At 39.2% G+C, this 19,668-nt stretch overlaps 1 long non-coding RNA gene across 1 annotated transcript in view; it reads right to left on the reverse strand.

Annotated features, from left to right (window-relative positions):
- Positions 1 to 413: 413 nt before the first annotated feature.
- The window catches only part of LOC111773595 (uncharacterized), a 69,505-nt gene continuing 50,250 nt past the window's right edge, over positions 414 to 19,668 (reverse strand). Inside the window, exons 2-3 of the long non-coding RNA XR_002808236.2 lie at positions 8,623 to 8,732; positions 414 to 640 (exon numbers count right to left, since the gene is read on the reverse strand). This is a non-coding gene — a long non-coding RNA (uncharacterized lncRNA). The remainder of the gene's footprint in view (positions 641 to 8,622; positions 8,733 to 19,668) is intronic.

The following is a 19,668-nucleotide window of genomic DNA, read 5'->3' on the forward strand; positions in this document are numbered from 1 at the left end:
ATTCGGCACGCTGTGCCCACAGATCAGCGCAAAGAGGGCTTTCCAGAGGATCTTTTTCTTAATGTAGTGTCAGATCTTAAAATAAGATTTAAGGGCTGGGAAGTCTGATTGAGTGGGACTGAGATGTGATTTCTAGTAGTAGCACTCACTAGAACGGGGAGGACAGAAAATGCTGTTTCTATGTGTGGGAGGTCGGACATTTTGGACAGACATTTTAATTCAGCCTTTTCTTTTGAAATCAAGTCTACGCCGTAGCTACCTTGAGATGTGTAGTTGCTTATTCTGTTTAATGGATTGTTCATCCTCTCTGTCCTTGAGATAATCCTAAGCATGTGCATAAAACTGAGATCCTGTTGCTCATAAAAACCAATCAGCCCGCAGTTGGTCCACAAGGTGTTGAGCACTCGCTGGAGCAGATGGGAAAGATAAAGTTTAATAAAGAGTTAGAGGATTAGGTGGTACAAAACAAGCAAAGAGAAAGGGATAATTTGATTTCAGGTGAACCTCTGTGACATTTCTTGTACCCAGAGACAGATTAAAATGATTCCAAAGCCATGACTTTTGGCTCCTCTTCCCCAGGGCCGACCTGGCTGCATACATTGTCAGCTTTTGACTCTGCTGGCATGACCATCACCGGAATCTGTGAATAACGCAGAAGACAGTTTCTCAGGTTTATGAAGATGTATGAAGTGAGTCATTCACCAATGAATATACATATGAGGAGATGACAGAATTCTGCTAAATATGTTTATATTTGAACAACTGATACATCTGAGGGTGATTTAGAAAGGGATGTGCATAAGTTTATATAAATGACAGTTAAAAAGATAACTGTCACAATGTTTACTGATGAGATTTCTATTTATCTTAATGTTTAGAAGTTAAATGAAAAACGGATTGCGGATTACAGCCTAAGCGGGTTTGAGCCTGAATTTAATATAACAACTTGTGGCAAATGGAGGGAGCGGGAAGGTAGCGCCGACTAGTCCGAAGTCCTCTGGAGAGGTAAGGTCGTGAGGCCTTTACAGCTTGAGTACACCGTCGTGTATTTTTCATCATGTTTACTTAAACAATTAAATAGAGGCTGGAGAGGTGGATTGAACTAGCTCTTTGTAACTTGCTGCTCTGGGTTCTGGCATTCAGTCAGACGTGCCACAGGTTCACATTGCAGCCATGGGCCTTAGATGGCATTTTGGTGACACTGCTGAGGAGCTTGAACATTCAGGTGGCCGTCACTGCTCCTGCTTCGTCCTTTGCTCTAGGCCCTGGGCTGTGCTCTTTGCTATTCTGCTTAGTTTACTGCAAACTCTGAGAAGCACGTCTCATTTGAGCTTCTTGCAGTCTGGACTAATAGCCTGGGGAAAGTTACCAAACAAATGTAACCTCCTCTGTTGGCCTAGCTGCTCTTACCTGTGTTTGCGGCGGGCCTGGCTATTTGGCAGTGCACTTACACACTGTGGAAGTGCGCTTTGGGACGTGTTAAACTGGATTGGGGAACATTTCAAACCATTCCTTAAATAATAGAATTGAAATGTTGTGCTGCTGAAGTGACCTGGGATGGAAACTTCTGAGTGAAAAGTTAGATCCTGGTTTTTCTTGAAGATGAAATGGAGCCCTGGGGTGTGTGGTTTTCAGGCTTTCTCTATTTGTTAATTTTGGACATGGACTTTTCACAGTTGTACTTCCCTTTTGCGTTAAGCTTTCGGTTTTGCTTCTGTAGGCAACCTTGTCTGGGAAACTTGGCACTGTCCCTTTTACCTTGATTCCAGTCAATAGGCCCAGAGGCAAAGCAACATTGGATGCAGCCATTAAGAACCATAAATACATATATTAATTTTATAGTATAATCAGTGTCCCTGACCTACTAACAAACGTAAGAAAGCAGGGTCCCAGGAAAAGGACCCTGCAGATTGTCAGACTTTTCTAAACCTTGGATCTCAATTAAGAGGCCTGGAAAGAAAAAGATCTAGCTTTTTAAATTAAAATTTTTTTAAAAAAAAAATATCCTAAGTGGATTTTTTAAAAGCAAAGAAAAGCAAGGAAATACAACTTTCAGAGGAGGAACAGTACACACATTCCCTGGAGGGGTAATTTAGACCTACTGACAAAATCTTTCTTTCAGGTTTCAGAGAGTTAGTCTTAATTATGAAGGCGAATACCTCAGCGAAAGACGCCGTGGCTTGGGAGCTTTGAATGGAGATACACAAAGAAGGCCAAGCTTTAGGATTCCTGGGCCCAGATGAAATATAATAACCTTAATTAGTCTTACAGCATTAATGTTTTTGCTGTTATAAAACAATGTTTATCAAATAGAGGACGTTCATGTGCCATCTTCATGGTGTTTGCCATGACTGCCTATGAGCAGGGCTATCACTGATACGTTTCTCCAGATTGATTGAGCATGAGGTGTCTGGGGACTAGGGCTTTGAGGGCAGCCCTCAGTGAAGACTTGGGTACACTTTTCCCTCTGGTCTGGGGTTAACTCGACTTGATTCATCTTATTCAGGGTCGGCACAGGGAAGTTGTTGTCTGGGAATTGTTACGTGAGCTATTACCTATGAAGCAGTAACACTCCTGTGCAAACACACTGGCAAAAATTCCTTTTATGCACTTGACCAACGTGGAAGACCACTTCAGTCTTCCATGGTGGAGCCAAGGACTTCAGGAAGAGTTTCTGTCAATGTGGCATGAAGTCTAAGCTGTGTATGTCTATGTATCAGTATCAGATGCCACACATTTCGTGGAGTCCTCGTTATAACCTGAGATAATGTTTACACTGTCATCTTCTCTCTTGGTTTTTTTTTTTGGCTGCTTAAATCAAATGCTATTGTCCAGTTTAATATCCCAGTACCTAATATGACAGGCTCTACAATACTGGCACTGGGTATCAGGACTATAGCCTTTTAATCCTCAGATCAGCGTCTCTGAAATGGAAAGTATTTTTTTCCATACAGTCCAGCTTCCCATAGCCCAGTGTAGGAACTTCCTCCACAGCATCCTGATCGTCCTAGATAGCCTCTTGTTGAACACTCTCAGTGATGAGCACTCGCTAGTTCTTAAGCTAGTCCTTTCTCTGTCAGAAGCTCTAATTATTAGAACGTTTTTCTATAGAAAACTCATTCTGCCTCCTTGTCCCTTCACCCTTTTGCCTCCGTTCTCCTCTCTGGAGCTACAAATATAGGTCTATTCCTTCTTAAGTTAGAATTTCAAGATTAAATATTAAAGAGATTTTTTTGTACTCCCTAAGTCTTCTCTTTTCCAGACAAAACTTCTATCACTCATTCGTTCAGAAAAGGTTTATTGAGGGCTGGCCCCGTGGCTGAGTGGTTAAGTTCGCGCGCTCTGCTGCAGGCGGCCCAGTGTTTCGTTGGTTCAAATCCTGGGCGCGGACATGGCACTGCTCATCAGACCACGCTGAGGCAGCGTCCCACATGCCACAACTAGAAGAACCCACAACGAAGAGTACACAACTATGTACCGGGGGGCTTTGGGGAGAAAAAGGAAAAAATAAAATCTTTAAAAAAAAAAAAAAAAAGAAAAGGTTTATTGAATAGGTGCAATGAGCAAACGCTGGGTTAGATGTGGTGGGTGAGGTAAGGGTGATTCAGACAACTATTTCTCATTGATCTTGCTTACAGAACTGTCAACACACTGACCACCTTCTTTTAGGTGAACTTTCCTATCATTTGTTTCTACATTGAGAGCTCCTTGGGGGCAGAGACCATGGCTTCCCCTGAATATTCCCAGAGCCTGCTATTAGGCCCATAAGCTGATGCTCAATAAATGCTTTCTGACTTTCCTCCATTCATCTAAAAGTCAGGCCCCTAAACCTGATCGTAGTGTTATTCCCTTGGTTTGACCAGTACCCAGCACAATGCAGACAATATACCACTTGACCTGACACTGTCATTGTGTGTGGGCTCATGAGACCTCGGTCTACATAGACTGCTGTAAGATTTGGTCTCACGTGTTATCTCATTTAAACTGCCCAACAACCCTGAGAGGTAGATACTGTTATGTCCGGTTTTTAGGTGAGAAAACAGAGGGACACAGGGAGATAAATTGATTTATGCCACAGGTGTTCTCTAATTCTGTGTTCAGGACTTTTTTCTGATAGGAACCCTAGCTCCTGGTTTTCCACCATTTTCTAATTTTGTATTTAAATTTTTGATCCCAATATAGAACTAACCGTTATCCTTACTAAATTATATCTTGTTAGTTTGGGCCTGTACTTCTAACCTGTTGAGTCCTTCTGGAATCTTAACATATTTATTTTACCCTCTTAGCTATTCCTTTCAGTTTGTGTTCTTGTTACTAATGTGCTAAGCCTATTCTCTTACGTAATTTATTGATGAGAAAGGCTGATGGTCCAAAAGCAGAGAGCTGTGTCATCCGTGAGAAACTCTACTCCAGGGTGCCATTGATCCATCAATATGGTTTTGGGTACACTTGTTCACCTATTCTATCATGTAGTCCAATTTTTCCATTTTGACCATAAAGATAACATGAAAAACTTTGCCAAATTAAAGTGTATTTTATTTTCAACCAAATGTTTTCCTATATGAGTTATATAGTTTCCTGCGCAATAAGCATACGACACAGTTTTTTATTTGCTATCCCAGAGGATATGATTTGATTCGTATTATAGTTTAATATATGTACTAATGAATAATGTTTTTGAAAGAGCTATAGTCACATATGTAAGTTTTATCATCTATTTCTCTCTCATGATATTTTTCCTTTCCTCCTTGCCTTCTCACATTTCTATGTACTATATGTTTTAAAATATGAGGGAAAAGATGTGTTTAAGAGAAAATGAAAGCCTTGATGCAAAATAGTATATTTTCCCAACAGAAACACTCATTTCAATGTATACACGCAAAACTTTAAAACCTGATTAAAAAATGTATGAAGGAACTCTATCATGTGGAGAATGTTACTTAGGAGCTGAATTACAGGATTTCTCTGTCTCTCTTTTTCTCTTGCTTTGGGCAATCTAGTCTAATTACAAAACTTGCCTTTCATTCTGTTTAGTGTTTTTCAGCTATGCATGAAAAAAGTTAATCAAAAAATAAAATGAAAAACTATGATGGCTAATTGAAGTCCCATAGATTTCTCTGCTGTTGCCTAGCCTGTCTTTGGAGATGAACTCCAAAATGTTACCTTTAAAGCATCATTAGATGTGCTGTGCCTATTGGTTTCTGCTTCTCTTAAAGAAAGAGAAAAAATTCCTTTAATTTCAGAATTTTTCAAAATTAGAAAATGAAAATCATAGCTTCTTTTATCCTCTATTTGTAATTGTTGGGAGGTTTTGTAATTATAGAAAACACTAGACCAGTAATCTCAGAGATGGGTAACATCCCTCTTTATAGCAGACAGAGAAAGGCAATTTACCAAGCCCCTCTTGTCCCCTAGTGTGCATTTGTAGGGGAGGAAAACAACTCTTTTCCTCTCTACCCATCTTAGGTTCATTGGCTGGGGCCCTGTAAACTTGACTGAAAAAAGACAAATTAACAAGAGAAAAACAAACAAGTTTATTAGCATATGCATCGTGCATGCAATGGGAATACTTAGTGATGAGTAACTCAGAAGAGTGGTTAGAACTCGGGCTTATGTAGCATCTTGACAAATGAACAGTAAATTTTTAGAGAAGTGACAAGACAGAGAAAAAGGACCTTGAGTTTCTAGGGTGGCAAATTGTGGGAAGATTAATATATGAGGGAACTAATGGAAGATAAGGGCTAGGTAGTAGAGTTTGTTATGTGGATTCCTCTGGTGCTCTCTCTGGGCTGATACTTGTCTTTGGTAACATCTGTCCTTCCTGGTAGAAGGGGGAGGGAGACATCTTTACAAATTTATATCCCACTTTTAGGCAAAAAGGGGGAGGGAAGAGAGCTTTTCTTGTATCTATTTCTTCTCAGTTACCTTCAGCTCAAAATAATCATTCTGCCCAAGAGGCATATTCTGGGGTGGTATATTCCGTTACCTATCACTTTGGAAGGACATTGGATTAAAAGAATTGCTGATTCTTGGCCTATCCTCTTTCTGGTTCTCTCACCTAGAACGTATTCTCAAATGTCAAACTCTAGCCCTGGCTGTGGGTTTGTGTGGGTTTTCCCTCAAAGGCTGAGATGTCATCTTAGCTCATTTCAAACCCCCTCTTGACAACGCTGCTATAAACCAAAAACAATGCGACAAAGTTAGTGCCTTCAATAAATATCATTAATTAACCCTGAGAAAATCACAGATCTGTTTCTTTGTTCTTTAGGAGATGAAAGAAAAGGTATAGGAGAGGAGTGGGAGATTGGTGAGGATTCTGAGAGCCCTAATATTGTTTTGAAAGATTGTTGGCAGTAATAGTGGGTTGACGGTGGACGAAAACAGCACGTTATCAATGCAAGTTTGTGGCATTTTTAGTTGAGCCTGTCTCACAAAAGGAGATTTCTGGATGGGGTATGTCCATTGCTCCTAACAACCGTGTGTTTTTCAGCTGTTCGAGGCGAGTGGTGTTGAGAAGCAGCATATGCTTCTTCCGTCCATGCAGAGCAATGAAATTTGCAAATATGTGCTAAAAGGGAAAAGATAGTTTCCCATGGCAATTTATCTCCAAGAAAGGACAACTTCCCAGGATAGTGACAATGGTTGCCAAAACCTCACTGAGAAAAAGAAGTCAATTGCCCAAATTTGGGCTTAGATGGTGCTGCAGCTGGCTCAGGAGAGTGACCAGGGACCATCCGTCTGCTTGGAGAGAGGCGTCGTTCTTGGAGCCATGTGGATGCAGCCTCCCTTTACTGATACTGGATGTATGAGAGTCCTGGGGACTTCCAGAGCGTCTATTAGTGTATATTCACATGGCGCAGCATTGGGGAAGTCTGCTGAAGTTTTTTTTTTTAATTGCTATTTAAACTTACTTTCATAGCAATCTGAGTAAAATGGAAAATATGTTAGAGTCTGTTGAAGAAATCTGTGAAGGCTTTATCAATAACAGCAACGTGACCGAAGTCCTGTGCACTTGGGTTTTTGGTAAACATTGAAGGCCAGTTACTTCAAGGCGTTAAACGTGTAACTCTCCTATTTTAACGTCCTGGCTGAGACAAGTTTGGCATTCCAAATTTTAGCCAGCAGCTGACTCAACAACTGGGAAGCCAATTAACCAAAAGTTCTAGCTTTGGCTGTTTCAAGGTCATATTTAGGACATATGAAATAATCAGGAATGTTCTCAGAGAACAACCAATAGAGGCAGTGAAAGGTAGAGTCTGAAGCTGTAGTGCATGTCAAAAGAGGCATTTTTCAAAAATTGAGGTATAAGTGACAACGTTATATTAGCTTCAGGTATGCAACATAATAATTCAATATTTGTATATATTGCAAAATGATCACCACAGTAAGTTTAGTTAATATCCATCACCATACACAGTTACAGAATTTTTTTTCCTGTGATGAACAGTTTTAAGATTTACTCTCTTAGCAACTTTCAAATATGCAATACAGTATTATTAACTATTGTCACCATTACATCTCCATGACCTATTTATTTTACAACTGGAAGTTTGTACCTTTTGATTCCCTTCACCATTTTGCCCACCCTCCACCCCCTGCCTTTGGCAACCACCAGTCTGTTCTCTTTATCTATGAGCTTGTTTTTTTGCTTTGTTTTTAGATTCCACATATAAGCAAGATCATACAGTATTTGTCTTTCGCTGTTTGATTTATCTCGCTTAGCATGATGCCCTCAAGGTCCATCCATGTTGTTGCAAATGGCAAGATTTCATTCTTTTTTATGGCTGAATGATATTCCGTTTTATATATATGCCACAACTTCTTTATCCATTCATCCATCAGTGGACACTGGGGTTGTTTCCATATCTTGGCTATTGTAAATAATGCTGCAATGAACATGGGGGTGCATATGTCTTTTCAAGTTAGTGTATTCTTCAGATAAATTCCAGAGGTGGAATTGCCAGTAGTTCTGTTTTTAATGTTTTAAGGAAACTTCACACTGTTTTTAAGAGGCATATTTTAAAATCCAGTTCCAGTGAGTTGCCCAGGATTCCACTGAGGTCGCTGGCTTTATTATTGTGAAAATTTTGGTTACATGAAATTAGGATAAGGCTAAATTACAAAATCAGCAGTGTGGTGTTATGAAAAGATCACTGACTCAAGAAATTGAGAGACCTGAGTCTTAGTCCCAGGTAATAATCATTAATCATCACGTTCATTTGTGAGCATTTGCTGTATATGTCAGGCATCTTCGAATACATTTTCTCTAGCCTGTGCAATAATGCAGCCAGGAAGATATTATTATCCCATGTTCAAGTTGAAGAAACAATTTCAGAGAGATTAAGTGACTTCCCCAAGGTCACTTAGCTAGTAAATAGCAGAGTTAAAATTCAAACTCAAGACGGTCTCCTGAGGCTGTCTCCGCTGAATGCTCCCTGTCCTTTCCTGCATCTTCGTCTTTCCCTCTGCTATCTTCCTTGGAGTACTCTTCCTGCTCATCTCAGTCTGTATGACTTTTAGTCATGCTTCAAGCCTGACTCCAGTCTGGTGTTTTGAGGAGGACTTCCAGGAACACTCCCATTCACTGGTCTCTCCCCACCGTCCCTTCACAGCCCCTCATACCTGCTGCTCCCTTGACACCACTGATGTCTTTGGTATCATCTCTATGGCCTTTGGTGTTCCCATCTATTGTGAATGGTATTTTCAGTGTGGCATCTCTCCCTCTCTTCTCTCTTTCTCATTTATAAATTTGGAAGACATTAGGGAAAAAACATGTTAAAATATAGGAAAGTACCATATATTCACTATCCCAAATTAGGAAAATTTACCATTTAAAAATACTGGTTTCATATATTTTTCTTCAAATGAAGAAATAGCACCTTACTGATCGAGTTGAAGTTCACATTATATACTTTCCAACCCCATTCCCCTCCTCCCTCTCCAGAGGCAGTCACCAATCTGAATTTGGTGGCTAATCTTTAAGTCTATGGTTTTTGTTACACATTCTGATATTTGTAAGCAATACATAATGTCATTTTGTAATTTTTTTTGTAAAAGAATGTAGTGTAATTACTGCATATATCTTTTGAAAATTTGCTTTTTTAACTCAATTTTTTTTAAACTAGCCATATTGATGCATTTAAATCTAATTTATTGATTTAAGTTGTAGTATACCATTTTATGAACATAATTGTCTTATTTGTCTAGTCCTCTTTTTATGGACATTAGGGTTATTATATGAAACTTTTTCAGGGTATTGGTTTCCTCTTTACAATTAGACACTAAATTCTCTGATCGAAGGACTGTGGATTATGCTTCTTTGTGCTTAGCACGGTAACTGCAATTCAGTAGACATTCAATAAATGGATGCTGAATGAGCTGATGAAAATAGCTGGGGGAAGAAAAGATCTTCAACTGTGAGAGGGTTAACATGATTGGAAGCAGGTAGAGGGTGACTTCAAGGAAGTTAGTTGAAACGACATTTTTTTTCTTGTGTTTATGGAGATGAGAAAGTAGGGTAATAGGAAGCTGCTTGAAATGATAATGAGATGAGCACAGGTAAGCTAGTAAATTTTTTTGTCAATCAATTTTGTAAAAGACTAGTAACAGAAAATATGTAAAATAATTGATTATAAGCAAAAATACTTAGAAATGTGCTTAAGTGTATTTGGCAAGTCAGTGCCAATTTATGGCTAGGCAGTAAAAATTCTATATCCACTTCTAACTAGGCCATCTCCATGATTCACCTTGGAGAAATTTAATTAACCTTGAATATTTGACCTTCAGTGTGTCAACGTAAACATTTTCTCAGCCTGGCTTCATGGAGATATGGCAGCTGTGCTTGACAGAGATAACATTTTTCTTTAGAAATGTTAAAGGCCATGATGTACTTCCTTAGTTTTGTATCTTCCCTTCTGACCCATTTGCACTTTTGTTACTTTCCGAGTGTTGTCCAGATGGATCACATGCAATAATGAGAAGAGAGGTGTGAGGTCAGGAGGTAGGAGTTGTTGTAAGGAAGAAAGGAGTTTATACTTGTGAAACTTTAGAATAATGTCTGCCACATAGACCTCAATAATGTTAACTTTTACTCTTCTCTCTTACACTTCTTACAGCAGAAATATAAGGTAGTTATTTTATAGGCTTTATTGTAAGTCACCAGGATGGGTACAGAGCTCTTTATGTCTCTTCAACCGCAGGTTAAACTTTGTTCTGAGGATTCTGGTGAGTGAAGGTCAAAGGTCTCCACAATGGGGAGATGTGAACTCTAAAGGCTCTCTATCCAACGGGAGCATCAAATGATCAAGAAGAGGCAGTGAGATTGGGCACTGATTGGATAGTTGGAGTAATATTAAGGTTATTATTTCATATGTAGCTTCTTATGATGTTGATTATAATATGATAACTATAGGACCAATCTTACTTATTCATCCGCTCACTCAGTGATCTATTGATTCATCACTTGTTTAACAAATATAAAGCATGTATGGTGCCTGTGACAGTTCCAAGTACTTGAGATACACCAATGAGCAAACAGAAAAAGATTCCTGTCCTCCCGTGGGTTACATTCTAGTATAGGAAGTCAGAAAATAAGCAATAAATAAAATAAGTAAATTACTTAGATCATTGGAAGGTGATAATTGCTATGGAAAAAGAAAAGGCGGATCAAGGTAAGGGGCATGAGGAGTGCCTGATCCGGGTGGGATGGACAGGGTATGATGCAATGAAAAGATGAGAACCGAGCAGGCTTAAAGGAGGTGAGGAAATTGGCTGTGCAGATACCTGCAATCAGAAGAGCTAGCACTAAGTCTGTGCCTGGCATGTTTGAGGTAAGAAGGCCTGTGTGATTGGAGTGGAATGAACAACAGAGAGACTCATAGGAGGTGAAATCAGAAGGGTTATGGAAACAAGATGATGTAAGGCCTGCAGGCCATTGTGAAAACTTTGGTGATATCCAATGGAGGGCTTGAGTTAGTGTTTCAAAAGACCACTATGACTTCTGTGTCAGAAGTCAAGGGGCGAGGATAGAAGTCAGGAGACCTATTAGGAAGCCACTGCAGCTCCAGGAGAGAGATGGCAGTAGAGGTAAGAAGTAATTTGCTTCTGATTTATTTTTAATGTAGAGCTGATATCATAACGGATGAAATATAGGGTAGGAGAGAAATAAAGGGACCAAAGAGTACTCCAAAGACTTTTTGGCAGAGCATCTGGAAAGATGGAGCTTCCATCGACTGAACTGTTTGGATTAGGTTTGGCCAAGAACATCAGGAATTCTTTTTTCAGAGGCATATTAACCATCTGGATATACAAATGTGGAGTTCAGGAAAGAGGTCTTGGTTAGAGATATAAATTTGGGGGTTTTTGGCATATAGATGGAATTTCAAACGATGGGATTAGACAAGATCACCAAGGGAGTGAGTGCACACAGAGAAAAGGACCAACAACTCAGAGCTGGAGGGAACTGCAAAATTAGGGGGCTGGCTGAAGAAGAGAAACTAGCCAAGAAAGCTGAGAAGGAGTGATCAATGAGGTAGGTGAAGAGAGTGAGTCATAGATGCCCAACGGAGAAAGAGTGTTGTGGAGGAGCGATGGACCATGTCAAGGGCTGATGAAGAGTCAAGTAAGATGAGGAGTAACAGTTGACTACTGGATTTAACTCTGTGAAAACCATTTGGTGACCTTGATGAGAACAGTTTCATTGGATGTGTAGGAGTGAAAGCCTGCTTGGAGTGGGTAAAGGGAGAATGGAAGGAGGTGAATTGGAGACAGTAAATAGACCAGTAGTCAAGACTAGTCTCCTAAAAGGAATTGGAGCACCTCTGTCCTCAAATACTCCTCTAGTGGCCCATTAACATACCAAAAAGTACCAAAGTTAGAATTTCCTTACTTCACTTTAGGATAGCTCTTGTATTCAACCACTGAAAATGTAAATATCCTCAAACTGATATCTCAAAGTTATAACATCACGGTGTGGATTTGTCTGTTTGCACTGAATTCCTGGAGTGACAATGAAATTGTAGAATTTCAGAGCTATAAGGGGTCTTAGACATGATACAGCCCAACCCCTATTAACAGAGTTATAAATTGGGAAAGTGACTTGATCAAGGGCACATACTTGGTGGGTGACAGAACTGACACTAGATCCAGGACTTCTGTTCTGGTGCCTTTTCAACTGTACAATATTTTCTTTTGGATTTGATTCAACATGATCGTAGGAGAAATAAAGACTCGAGGAGATGCTGTGTAAATGTCTGTTAAGTGAAAGAAGGAATGAATGAATGAACTAATAGATGAGCAAAGACAAGACAAGGTCTGAAACTCATGGGAAAACCAGTTGAGTGTCCGTAAGGCTGATGATTGGAGATTTGCTCTGAGATACAACAAGAGAAAAAAGCCAGGGTGAGAAATTGTAATAGCTAAGGGAATAGTAAGTGTGAACTGCAGACCACGGGGTGAAGGTTAGTGCTTTTTACCTTGAAAGCGCCAGGGATGTTTAAAATTGTTTTAAAAGTAAATGCAAACTGCTAATGAGGGTTAATGGAAGGGACTGAAGATGGAGAAGTTCTTTACTAATGAGAATTGGAATGATGACATTCTTTTTCCTTTTAATCCTCTCTGACAACATAAGAAAACTACTGACTTGGCGGCAGCAGGTTTACAGCTCCATGAAAATAACCAGAGACAAGAAGTTTCAACTTGCTGGAACTCTTATTATATGCTTGAATGACTCCTGGAACAAAAGAAAGCTGTGTATGATTGTTTAGGAAAGTATAAGATAAACAAAGCATATGTTTTCTAACATCTACTGACTGTGATCGGATAGTCGTGTTATATTGGTCTCTGCTCATTTTAAGGTTATGTGATGATGATGACTTTAGTGGTTCTTAAGTTCAGTACATAAATAAATGATGTTAAGATTCCACTTTAACTTATGCCCCTCAATTTTTCATACATATTTGCTGCTTTTCTTTCAGAAGGGAAAATGCACGTTACTTGTTCTCTTGGAAACATTCCATCCTGTTTTATGCTTTTCCTTTCTCTTTTGAAAGATCCCCCTCACACTGCATAAATAGAAATGTCCCTGAGATTCATTTGATTTCATGGATGGCAGAGTACTCATTTCAGATATCTTTGGGAGAACCAGATAAAATAGCTACACTATACTGCATTAGCTGATTTAGTGCCGGGGACTGTTGGAGGACTCGATGGCTGTGGGAAATTGTAATGGGAAACTCAAGTTAATTTTCACTTTAAGTTCAGTGCTTTGAAACCAGTCGAGCTGAGGGTAGTCAAAAGTTATTCATATCTGATTGGACTGTTCTCTGTTCCAAGTGAAACAGGTGGGTTGTGTCTCTGTTTTGCTGGTTGTAGGGAAAACAGTTCTCTCACTTTGGTGCTAAAAGTCACTTCTTGAGCGGTATCAGCAGAGAAGTGGCTGAAAAGGTGACTTGTTCTTTCTTGCAGCCATTACTTTGTCGGGGTGAAGGCATATTGGTGAAGCAGTGGGGGAATCTTACACCTCTGTTTATCGGGCTGTATCTATTCTTGGGAGAAAAGAAGCCATCCATTTGCAAGGCTGTCAATCCGATACCCCCAGCCACCACTAAAAGCCACTTCAATTTATTTCTCCAGTTCTTTACACTTAGCAGAGAGTTTATTGTAAAGATATATTAACCAGTAGGATGCCTTTAAGATAAATTGTGCTCAACTTTGGGAAGAGATAGCAACTTTTGCAAGGGTGCCAATGGTGGTTTAGGTAGGAGAAAAAAGTGGTACTGCTTAACACTGCTGGAAGCATCATTATCTCCATCTCAACCATTCTTTTTATTTCTATTAGCACGCAGTTTTCATCTCTTGTTTACTCTTCTTCTCACTAGCTCCCTTCCCTTTATATTTAACTTTGTTTCTGCTAGTTCACTCTGGCTTTGCTTTTACTTTTTTGTTCTTGCTTCCCTGATTTATCCCACCCACACGGAAGAAGCAGGCATTCATATAATAATATTGGTTCTTTTCCTCTGTGTTCCATCATAGTCAGGGCAGGCTAGCATTCCCAGAGCGAGGTCATAACCCTTGATCTTACTAGCTAGGATTAGTTGATTTCTCTTGGCTTCAAGCTGTTTACATAGAGTTCCAAGGGAAACTGAGTAGGGCCGTTCCCCTTGGCAGCCAACCCTAAGCTTGAGGCCGAGAAGAAAATGACAATGTTTAGTCCCTTTTCGTCTGCAAACACAAGAATCTTTCATGTTAATTCTTAAGTTTAAATGAGCCCTTGACAGTACTCTAAGGACAGACAGTATTCTGAAGTTTGCCTGGGCTGTGTCTCCAGCCTAGAGAGTTGCTAGTGTAGGAAATTTGGAGATGAGAATCACTGGGAAAGTCTGGCCATTCCTTAAGAACTATGGATAATGTAGTCAATAACTGATTTCCCTTTATTGCCAAGTGGAGCAATGTAAAATTAGAAAAAAAACTCCTGTGTGCTTTGGCAAAGGATTTTGAAACTGCGGCATTAAGAATGATGGATAAATTAAAAAGTGACGCAGATATGTCTGGGTGGTGTTAACAGTTGAATGCTGAGTGGTAATCATACACCAAGCCTAGAATCACCAAACTGAAGCATAGGCTTGCCTCTTGTTTATGTATGTAGTCTGAGGTTATTTGGACTTCTGACGCACTTTGCAAATTATTGGGAAATGGCTACATGTAGAAATGCAGAGGGAAATCTAAAATGGGTCATATTTAGGTGTCTTTAGATTTTCTTTAGGTTCTTAGGGAACTTCTGAAGAATTTTGTTTCTACTATGAATTAGTTCTTCCTTTATGGCCCTGAATATGCTTGCTAGGCTTAGGAAATATCCAAGGGCTACATGACATGGTCATGACATTGAAGTCCTTTCATAATTTTATCCCTCAGGCCTTCAAAACACAATCTGGTAAGGATTATTTTCTCTAATGCCTCTTGAACAAGTCTCAACTCCAGGATGCTATTCCACCTGCGCAGGACCTTTTCCTAACTTTGCTTCATAGATTGACATCTTCTGGTCCTTTAGTCCTCCATTCAGTCCTTGGTTTCTCCACTTGCGCCAAAGTTTATATCCTCTAGGTTGACATTTCCAGCCATTTAGGTCTCAGTTCAGGACCTACTTCCCCCAACTCTTTCTCCTCTTTTTAGGAATAATTATAGCATTTAATGTTTGTATCATTCATTAAATAAAATCGCGTATGTCCTTACAATTTTACTGAATAGTTTTATGTTCCCTCTGTGATAAAAAACTCCCAAAGGCCAAAATGATGTCTTGTAAAATATATATCAGACACTCCACCTCACACTGAGGCTAACATAGTTCTGACTTCGTATTAATCTGTTCTTCAGAGAACATGTAGTGTATGAATGAATAAATTGGGTACCATCTTGTAAACGATCCTCAGCCCAGTGTTGTGACTGGCTGCCACAATCTCTCTCTTTCTTCCAAATTTCTCGTAATTTTTTTTCTTAGATTTGGCTTTTTTCTCTCTCTCCCTTTCCTCTTTTTTGATTCATGATATTAATTTTTGACCTATTATTGCGATTAGAGTAAGAATTCCAAGCACATGGGAAGAAAAGTGTTCAACATCTTTCATTCATTAATGCAACGTTCTCTGCTCTGGATTTTAGCAGTGTCTTTGGTTAGTGGTGCTGAGGTGAGGAAGAGGAATAGGAAGAGTTCTGAAAGTTACTCGGTCTAGTGGAAAGAACACAGCTTTAGAAGGTAGTGGAAGAAGGTGTCTCACGTTTGAGTAGATCGTATTCAAGGCACTGTATTTGGTATTTACATCAACATATCGACCCTCTGATGGAGGTGCAATGAATCCTATTTTATAAAGTGAAGTTGAGGCTCATAGAGTTTAAGTACTTTGTCGAGGGTCACACAGCTAATAAGTAGCAGAACTGAGATTTAAACCTAAGTTTGATCCCAAAACTCATGCTCATTTTACTGTATTATAGTCATAACTATATCATAATTTCTATGGGACTCTGCAGGACACAGGTTTGACTCCAACCTCCCAAACTTATTAACTTAAACCTGACAAATTTCTTTGTTTATGGATACCGAGTGAAGAATATTATGTATACCTTATCAGAGGGAACTCCTAAAAACTTCTGGTAGCGTATGCCAAAATCAGAAAATTGGGGAAATTAGATGTTAGAATAATTCTTAATAGTCTCACTGAACAGCTAAAGGGAAAAAAAATGTCATATAAAGTTCTACCTTCTCCAATGTGACTCTACCTAGAGCTGGGTCTTTGTTATGGAAAAAGCTCTCTCCCTCTGGTTTCCCCCACCCAGAGTTGTAGTGTGCTATGTAAGGGATATACAGACATATGAGTGACCTCCTCTAGAGAATCTTTTTTTTCATGAATGGCTGTGGACTCACAATGAGGTCATCATCAATGAATATACTTAGGAACCACACTTTACTAAGGTCACAGAACAGTGTAAATTAAACATGATACAAACTTTGGAGAAATCAAATTGAGTTTACAACGCAACACTGGGAGCACTAGTTAATCTCAGCTTGGGCTCGGCTAACATTTGCTCACTTCCTGACTTGACATTTAGTCTGATAAATCCTTGAGGAGAAAGTGCTTAGTCCGGGCCCCTTCTGTGAATAGTCTAGGGAAGTCTTCAAAAACATTACCGTTTCTGCAGTTCTGGATACTTGAGCTACCTGGTTGAAATCTTGATTTAGTCAAAACGTTAGTCTGTTTGGAGCTCCATTTTTCTGGGGGTTGGGAGGGGATTTTAACCAGTTTTGTTCACAAACATATGGGCCATCATGGGCTTGGTTCTGAGATGTCCTGGAAGGGTGGTGAGGAATATATTATTTTCTGTGTTCATGTTGGTCTTCAGTTTCATCGTCTGCAAATTGGGGCATTTAGACTATGTAAGTGTTTCTTAACCTTTTGGGCCCAGAGCCCCTTTTTAGAAGCTAATGGAATCTATGGATACTCTTCTCAGAAAAATACACATACTTGTAATTTCAAGGGGTTGACACACCACCGAAAGGACTCGCAGGAGCCCGAGAACTGGCTGGAGAATCCCTGGACTGAAAGATCTCAAGTCCTTTCTAGTTCAAAAATTCTGTTATTTCACATTTTCTTTGATGGTTTGGATGATTGTCGTGATGTTAGTAAAAAAGAGATATGAACTATTTAGATATATTTAACTTTTTTAGCTATAAATGACAAAATGTCATCTAATAATTTCCTTTTTTTTTTTAAGCAGTCTTTCTGAACCTTGTCTGCTCTTTAGAATCACCTGGGGAGCTTTTAAAAATTCCATTACTTGACCATCCCTCAAATCACTGAAATAAGAATCTCTAGGGGTGAATCCCAGGTATCAGTTTATTAAAACTCCTCAGGTAGTTTCATTGTGCAGCCTGGTTGAGAGTCAGTGCTCCGGCAGGATTAAAACATCTTTAGAAGTTCCAGGTAACGAGAACATCAACCACCAGCTGAAGATGAAAGGGCATTCCACTTTTTCTCTGCTTTCAGATGGCTAGTATTGAACACTCTTTTTCCAGCTCAAAATAAGGGTTTGAAAACTCTTGTGTGTAGTCATTCCTCCCAATGTGTTATGCTCCTGGGTAAGCTGGGCAAGTGTTACAAATCCTGAATGGCCTTCCTGGTACTGTTTATAGATGTGGGAAGGGCTATATTACGACATACTCTGCTCTGCCACAAGCACACATCAGGAAAGATTTGTTTTCAACATAAGAACAATTACCATTGTCATATCCCAAACTGTGTGCAAATTGTTTTATTATAGACTCTCCATTGGTCTCTATTTAAATGGGAAATCATTCGCTCTAAATTTATCTAGTCGCTCTGCATGGCATTGACATTTGCTGGCAATGCCAGACTTGCTTCACTTATAAGAAAAAGATTCCATGGAGAACAGGCAATGCTCTCATCTAACTGATTAATAATCTCTACAGACCTTTGGAACTTTCTTGCATGTAACTCTTCCTGCTCTCTTGCTAATTTTGACTTTTCATTGAACTCAGAGACACAAACAATGGTTTTCATGAAATGGAGTGGCAAAAGCTTTCGTCATCAGACCAGCTCTCCAAAGACAGACTGCTCACTGCCAAAGCTTGGAGATGAGAAATGAGATGTGTAATGAAAAGTTTTTTGTTTTCAGGAGTTTTATAAGTCAATTTGGGTTAACTTCATCAGCCAAGTTTTTATCTCTTTACTAGGCAACCATTACATGTTTTCAATTTGAAAAAATGTTCATCTTTGCTTTCCAGGGCATCTGTACTATATTCAAACCACTCTGCAGTTTAATGCAGACAAAGACTTTCCAAGTCACATGGTCTGTTTGAATAATAGAAGTCCATTAAGAATGAACAGAGACAACCTGTATTACAGTGATTTCTCCCTTTGTGGGTTTTGCAATTTCCCTACCAAGCTTTGGGGTTTGAAGATGACATTTTGAAAATTGGATTTAACTGCCTGAAAACCTATGACACAGAATTGCCAGAGGCCACTTGGTAGCCTGGAAGGACCTCACTTAGTGGTGACTGTCTGTTTACCACTTCTTTTTAGGATAAGGATAAACTCTTTCCGGAGGATGTCTTGCTTCACAAACATCCTTTTGTTATTTTCCTTAGAAATTCTATTCAAAGCTAGAGCTAAGGGAAAAGTCAGATATGAATCCTCAGAGTCATTAAGTGGCACAATCTGAGTGTAAATTTTCTGGCACCATTGAGAGCTCCAGATCTTGATAGGGACCGTTGCTAACCCAAATATTGCCGCTGAGAAAAGGACACCCATTAATAATTACTATTCTAAACACGTGGAAGCACCTGGGCAATCTTGGCTTTAGCTATGGTATTTTTGACTACAAAGGATGATGACATACATATATATGACTAATTATTTCCTACCTATGTTGCATTTGAAAACTGGCTAAAATTTATGTTGCCGTATCTTGATAGAAACTAGAAAAAGCAACTAACAATTAAAACAAATGGCAATCTAGTTTAACACTCACGTGCCAAAGGGCTCAGTTTTGTATAGATATCGTTCACCAGAAAACAAAACACTGGCTATTATTTGGAATACAGCACAGCACACAGTAGACTCTCGATAATAAACATAGACAGAATAAAATGAATGAATGAAAGTATCTGTAATGTATATTTGAACATAAGAACCAAATTTTGAATAGAAGATCAGACATACGTTCTTTTCTTTAAAAATCTATAAAATTTATATCAAACCTCACAATTTTTATTAAAAGTTTTCATGATTAAATTATTGCCCCATCTACTCAGGCTTTTACTTTTGCCTTTGTTCATGTAACCATGGCAACATCTTTGGTATCTATACCTCAGGTCTTGAGCTCTCCTTCTACAATGGGTTACTCTGCATCGTTTGTAACAGAAATCATCTCAGAGTACAGGCAGTCTTGGAAGGGGATTGTATTTTTCATGTCCTTTCTGTTATGGGCTGAATAGTGTCCCCTCCAAATCCATATGCTGAAGTCCCCAACCCCAGTACCTCAGAAGGTGACTATATTCGGAATAGGGTCTTTAAAAAGATAATTAAGTTAAAATGAGGCCATTAGGGTGGGCCCTAATCTAAGGCGACCAGTATCCTTGTACGAAGAGGAAATTTGCATACA

Source organism: Equus caballus, chromosome 5 (assembly GCF_041296265.1).
Source record: "Equus caballus isolate H_3958 breed thoroughbred chromosome 5, TB-T2T, whole genome shotgun sequence".
NCBI lineage: Eukaryota > Metazoa > Chordata > Mammalia > Perissodactyla > Equidae > Equus > Equus caballus.